The following is a 7,316-nucleotide window of genomic DNA, read 5'->3' as shown; positions in this document are numbered from 1 at the left end:
AAAGTTGCATTCTCGGGTTAGCTGTTAACAATGGTGATAGCTAGACAATATGTTGAAGGTGTAGGCCCCCTGTGTTCTCTGTCTATGCCATGATGTTTAGATTGATTCTAATCTAAAAAGTGAGATAATGGAGTTTTACATAAATTCATGCAGTTTTTGAGCTCAGAGTTCTACATGAATGTATGCAGTTTTTGAGCAAAGTACAATGTTATTTTGCAAGTACAAATTCACCCCACAAAATATATGTGTGCATGTGGCTCTTTGTCTGTGTCTGTGTGTGTTTGTCTGGGGTGGGGGTTGTGAGTGTGAGAAAGTATGTGTATGTGTGTGTAGTGAGTGCAGAGTGTCTTAAGTCTGTGAGGGGTGCATGTGTGAGTGTAGGAACATCATGGCATAGACAGAGAACACAGGGGGCCAACACCTTCAACATATTGTCTAGCTATCACCATTGTTAACAGCTAACCCGAGAATGCAACTTTTTTCAGTTACATCACACTGTAAATTTTTGCGATAAATTCTGTGTTACGATCGAGCCCCCCACTACCACCTGATGAAGGAGCATCACTCCGAGAGCTAGTGCTTCCAATTAAACCTGTTGGACTATAACCTGATGTTGTGTGATTTTTAACTTTGTACACCCCAGTCCAACATCGGCATCTCCAAATCCTGGATATATTCCTTGTTCTGCTGAAAAGCTGCAGATCTAAAATATTACTTCAGGATGGATTTCCCCTCCCTTCACGTGGAGAGAAGGGGAAGTAGTTGGGTGTGTTTGCCATGGAGAAAAATCTGCCTCCCATTTTTACCACCTCTGCAGCTAAATGCTGGGCGAGAAGGTTAATGGCTGAACTCCGCAATCCACCAGCAATTAAGGCCCTGAAAAGGTCAGATAATAATAGTAGCCCTTTGGCCTCAACCTGCCACCTTGCTGATTACCTGCCTCCCTGTCAGGCAACAAAGGGGGTTAGTTTCCCAGTTGGGAAACCAGAATGATCTGTCTGCTACGAGGGAGCTCCAGTTGCCCCAATCAGAGACATGGGTGATAGGCAGGGGAGTGGCCTTATATCCACCTGAATCCACTTTCCCTGGGACCTCCAGCCAATGTCTCGAAGACGAATAAACTTACCTTTTTGCCACCAGATCCTCTTCAGGCTAGGCTTTAACAGGCTGGCTTTAGAATCCGGAAGTTGCCAGTGTCTGATTGGTTGACTACTTCCAATGGTTGTCCATGCTACTGACGAGGCTTTTGATAGGGTAAGAAATTCACTGCCTTTCAGCTTTAATAGAACCGACCAACTGGCTCTAGGTCAGGTTATCACAGTGATTGGCACCTTAAATAACCACAAAAAGAGAAAATATTCTCTCTCCCCCTCTCCCCCTCCTCACTCCCCTCTCTCCACAGATGCTGCCTGACTTGCTGAGTATTTCTTGCATTTTCTGCTTTCCATTTACACCTCCAGCATCTGCAGTATTCTGCTTTCGAGGTTATGCTAATGTCCTGGCCCACATTTCTCCTTCAGTCAACATCATAAAAAGTAGTTTATCTGGTCATTAGCATGTTAATTTTGAGAGAGTTTGTTGAGCAAATGTTGGCTGCAAAGTTTCCTACATTCCAATATATCGAAAATGCATAACTGCTAGAAAACACACTTTCAGACACTGGACATGAAAATTGTTGTATAAATGCAAATCTTTTAACCCTCAAGTAAACAATTAGTTAGATTTCAATTTGCATCTTGTGTGCATTTCCAAATAGCATGGCTTGATGGTGATGAAGTGACTGTTGTGTGAATATGTGGGGCAAACAGCTTATGATCTTGACAGAGTATGATATAACGTTTGGTTCTCTTCAGAAACTCTGTAACACTATCTATCATATCAATGTAACCTTTACATGCTAAGATAAAATAAATTACATCTTGTTCAATATGAGAGCTTCTTCTATTTACACCACTAAGAAGTTTTCCTCTACCACACAAGACCAAGTGAGCTTTGTAGACCCTTAAATATTAAAGAGGATGATAGCAACAGGTTGGATTTCCAGATTTTGGATTAGTGGTGCTGGAAGAGCACAGCAGTTCAGGCAGCATCCGAGGAGCAGCAAAATCGACGTTCCGGGCAAAAGCCCTTCATCAGCAATAAAGGCAGAGAGCCTGAAGCGTGGAGAGATAAGCTAGAGGAGGCTGGGGGTGGGGAGAAAGTAGCATGGAGTACAATAGGTGAGTGGGGGAGGGGATAAAGGTGATAGGTCAGGGAGGAGGGTGGAGTGGATAGGTGGAAAAGAAGATAGGCAGGTAGGACCCATGTCCTTGGCAGAGTGGGAGGGGGAGTTGAAATGTTGGGCCACAGGGCGGTGTGGTTGATTGGTGCGGGTGTCCCGGAGATGTTCTCTAAAGCGCTCTGCTAGGAGGCGTCCAGTCTCCCCAATGTAGAGGAGACCGCATCGGGAGCAACGGATTCAATAAATAATATTAATGGATGTGCAGGTAAAACTTTGATGGATGTGGAAGGCTCCTTTAGGGCCTTGGATGGAGGTGAGGGAGGAGGTGTGGGCGCAGGTTTTGCAGTTCCTCCGGTGGCAGAGGAAGGTGCCAGGATTGGAGGCTGGGTTGTAGGGGGGGTGTGGACCTGACCAGGTAGTCACGGAGGGAACGGTCTTTGCGGAAGGCAGAAAAGGCTGTGGAGGGAAATATATCCCTGGTGGATTTCCAACCCTTCCACTCTTGTACAACAAGAGTTAAACACAACTATATATATTTGACAGAATTCAGAAAACTACATTATTCTCATAAAAATCTCTGTAGTGACTGTAACGAGGTCAGCTGGTCGGATCTCATAGAATATGAGTTCCCAGATTGGGGCTGTTAATCTGGTCCAAACAGGGAGCCCTGGCTGACAGATATAAATAGAAATGTCGGATGTTCTGTTCACTATGAGAGCTGGCTCTGAGGGAGTTAGATCAGTGTCAAGAACCCTCCATGAGTAAATAAAGGGTGACTTAGTGACGGGATAATGAACTCTGTGGAGTTATTCCAATCCTCTTCACACTTCCACTCCCCATGTGTTATGAATGCTGAAAACTGCATTTGATCCAGAATAAAAATGTCAATACTTCCCCCATTATACAGAGACAAAGAAGCAGGACTAAATCATTTTGGGGCATCAAACCTGTCATTTTGTAAGCTGTTGGAATTCTCACCTCCTAATATTTCCATTAAGCGACAACGCATCTCCTGGCAATCTGAGGGAGCAGCAACAGCAAAAGACTGCAGGCCAACAGTTAGGCCCAGGAGCCTGCATCAGAGTCTGAGTATTCCACACATCTTTTATTGAGAAGGGATTCTTAGATTTGGGTTATTTTTATTTCTATAAGATCTGGATTATTTTATTTCCTTTTGGCTCTATTTCTTTATTTCTGCTGTTGGATTTTTGTTTCAATTCTGGTTTTTGTAACCAAGATGGTGCCGGAGAATGGTGACTTTGTACACTTTTCACTGTGCTCCTGTATTCCTATACTTGAGTACACGCGACAATAAAATCAAATTCTAATTCTGATTAACTTTGTATTCCTTTTTATGATAAAATGAAAGATAAAAGCGTGGCAGCAGAGGCAGCAGGGTAGAGAGTGTTCGGGCCTTGTGCCTGTACCCTGCTGCTCCCACTTGTCTGGCCAGCAGCAATCTTCTTTGTTAGTTATCTTTTTTGGTTTGTTCTGACATTTCTTCATTTCTGTTTTGTATCAAAGTTCATCTTTTTCCTGTGGCTGCGGTGGAGGAAGTTGCTTGTGAGGGCCTGCTGCAGTGGTGGCAATGCGGTGTACAGGTCGTTCGCTATAACGTGCGTTAATGCGATTCGCTGTAACATGATCGAAGAATTGGGGGGCACTGTTTCTAAAGCGCGAATGTTTAAAGCGTGTGTTGGTTATAATGTGACTAGGATAAAGAGTGCTGCTGTTGTGCGATTTTCTAATAACACAAGATTGCACGAGAACGGACACGCCGGGTTATAGCAGAACGACTGTGTCAGGATGTCTGTTCCTTGTGGCCATTGTGGCCGCGGCTCTATCAAAGTCTTCATTGTTGGTGGGTCTGGTCCTTTCCTCCTGGTGGAGGTCCCAGTGGTGGGTGGCATAATGGTTCCAGTTCACTTCTCCTGGCTGTGATGACAATGTGGTGGCAACTGAAATGGTGACAGTTTGAGCGATGGCTTCAGTATCGGTGACTTGATGGGTGCGATCTGTCCCTCTTTGCTATGGTGGTGATGCCGGCTTCGATGTTGGCACTGGCGATAGCAGAGTGGAGGGTCCGTTTGGGAAATCCTTACTTCGGTGGCTGCATCCCGTAGCCACTCCATAAACCATGGAGAGAACAAAAGATGAACTTTGTCCTAACTTTGTCTCAATTATTTCATTTGACAATTTCTGCAATTAAATTGTTGTGACTTGTACACAGCTCACTGTACTTTCATAAATACGAGTAACAATAAACTGCTATTCTGTAATCACTAAATGTAGGAGCAGAAGTAGACCATTCAGCCCAACGAGTCTGCTCCACCATTCAATGAGATCATGTCTGATCTGATAATCTCCAGTTCCTGCCTTTACCCCATAATCTTTGATTCTCTCACCAATTAAAAATCTGTCAATCTTAATGTACATTCAAAATGGCATCCTCTCAACAAAAAAGTACTTGGGTTCCACATTGTGCAAGAGCAGAGGAAACATTTATGCTTTTGAGAACAAAATGGCATGACATGAATTTGCCAATGCTGCTGGATTACAGATCAGCATTTCATGATTGCAAATGATCCTAATCAAAATTCTAGTTAAGAGTATTGAAAACCCATCTGAACCAGTTAGATCACACCTTCATCTTCCTGAAGAAGGGCTTATGCCCGAATCGTCGATTCTCCTGCTCCTTGGATGCTGCCTGACCTGCTGTGCTTTTCCAGCAACACATTTTCAGCTCTGATCTCCAGCATCTGCAGTCCTCACTTGCTCCACACCTTCATCTTCTCCACTCAAGGGAATATAGGGATGTATCATGAAATCTGCCCTCAGAATTTAACCCTTTTTAGCCTCAGTGTTAGCCTCAGTTTCATGAAGGTAGTTCAGATTCAATTAAGCTTCCTCATTCATATTGGAAGATGTCTATTTTTCATCTCTCTGACATTAAAATAACATTGGAAGTCCAAGAGAAGGAATGTTGCACAATAGTGTCCTACATTATTTCAACAAGACCCTCATGTTACCTTTGACATTGGGAGCTCAATCATGGTTGACAGTTCCCCATCCTTGTCCTGTTGTTGATGGATCACAACCTCCCCAATCATACCTTAAGATGTTTTGCTACAGTTAAAATGCTATCTATGTTTTTGAAAAAACACTGGTGTGCAAGACAACCTCACAAACAGCTTGGATGATAGAATTATGCAGCACAGGAGATCCATCTTGCCTGTATCAGCTCTTTGGTAGAGCTGTTCGATTGCTCCCCTGCTCTTTTCCAATCGCCACACTCATCAGAAAAGGCCTTTTGTTAAAAGCGCGCCAGGAAAAGAGTCAAATGTCAGTCTCTCAAAATGGAAAAGTCAAGCACAACAATACCATTAGAGTTAAAAGTCTATCAGAGAATATTGCTGCTCTATATCGAAAATGTGACATGCTGATCTATTTTTGTCTCTCACATAAAGGAAGTCCAGCATTTATCACTCATTTCTAAATGGGGGAAGAACGCATGGATTTTTTTTTCATTGCAGTACAAACATTAAATGAAGCCTTTTCTTGCTTGTGCTAGCTCCCCCATCTGAGCAGTTTGCCACTGTTTGAATTCATTTATGGGTTATAGGCATCACTGGCTAGGCCATCATTTATTACCCAGCAGGCAGTTAGGAATTAACCACATTGCTGTGGTTCTGGAGCTGCATGTAGGACAGATCAGGTAAGGAGGGCAAATTTCCTTCCAAAGAGGCAGTATAAACCAGATGATTTTTTTTTTACAGCATGATCACCTTTAGGCTAGCATTTTAATGAATTCAAATTTCGCCATCTGCTATGTGAAGATTTGAACTGCTGTCCCTGACTTTCTGGGACAGCTCCAGCCATATTACCCACTTTCCATTGCCCTACTGTTTCCCTGTTATCCTGGACTTGGTTATTTTTCAGATGAAAATACATACCCCATCTTGAAAGCCTTGATTGAAAGTGCCGATGTCACACTCTCAGGCTGTACATTTCAGATCCTAACCCCACACTGTGGGATAATGTCACAGTGGCTTCTTATGCCTATTGCATCATAGAGTCATAAAGTCATAGAGATGTACAGCATGGAAACAGACACTTCGGTCCAACTGTCCATGCCGACCAGATATCCCAACCCAATCTAGTCCAGCACCTGGTCCATATCCCTCCAAACCCTTCCTCTTCATATACCCATCCAGATGCCTTTTAAATGTAGCAATTGTACCAGCCTCCACCACTTCCTCGGCAGCTCATTCATACACGTACCACCCTCTACGTGAAAAAGTTGCCCCTTAGGTCTCTTTTATATCTTTCCCCTCTCACCCTAAACCTATGCCCTCTAGTTCTGGACTCCCCCACCCCACGGAAACGACCTTGTCTATTTACTCTATCCATGCCCCTCGAGATTTTATAAACCTCTATAAGGTCACCCCTTAGCCTCCAATAAACAAAAGCATACCAAATGCCTTTTTCACTATCCTATCCACCTGTGATTCCATTTTCAAGGAACTATGAACCTGCACTCCAAGGTCTCTTTGTTCAGCAACTGTCCAGAGGTCCTAACCATTAAGTGTATAAGTCCTGCTAAGATTTGCTTTTTCAAAATGCAGCACCTCACATTTATCTAAATTAAACTCCATCTGCCACTTCTCAGCCCATTGGCCCATTTGGTCCAGATCCTGTTGTAATCTGAGGTAACCCTCTTCGCTGTTGACTACACCTCCAATTTTGGTGTCATCTGCAAACTTACTAACTATACCTCTTATGCTCATTTCCAAATCATTTATGTAAATGATGAAAAGTAGTGGACCCAGCACCAACCCTTGTGGCACTCATAAGGTCATAGAGTCATAGAGATGTACAGCATGGAAACAGACCCTTTGGTCCAACCCGTCCATGCCGACCAGATATCCCAACCCAATCTAGTACCACCTGCCAGCACCCGGCCCATATCCCTCCAAACCCTTCCTATTCATATACCCATCCAAATGCCTTTTAAGTGTTCCAATTGTACCAGCCTCCACCATTTCCTCTGGCAGCTTATTCCATACACGTACCACCCTCTGCGTGAAAAAGTTGC

This window comes from Chiloscyllium plagiosum, chromosome 38 (assembly GCF_004010195.1).
Source record: "Chiloscyllium plagiosum isolate BGI_BamShark_2017 chromosome 38, ASM401019v2, whole genome shotgun sequence".
Classification (NCBI taxonomy): domain Eukaryota; kingdom Metazoa; phylum Chordata; class Chondrichthyes; order Orectolobiformes; family Hemiscylliidae; genus Chiloscyllium; species Chiloscyllium plagiosum.
This window is presented reverse-complemented; position numbering follows the sequence as displayed.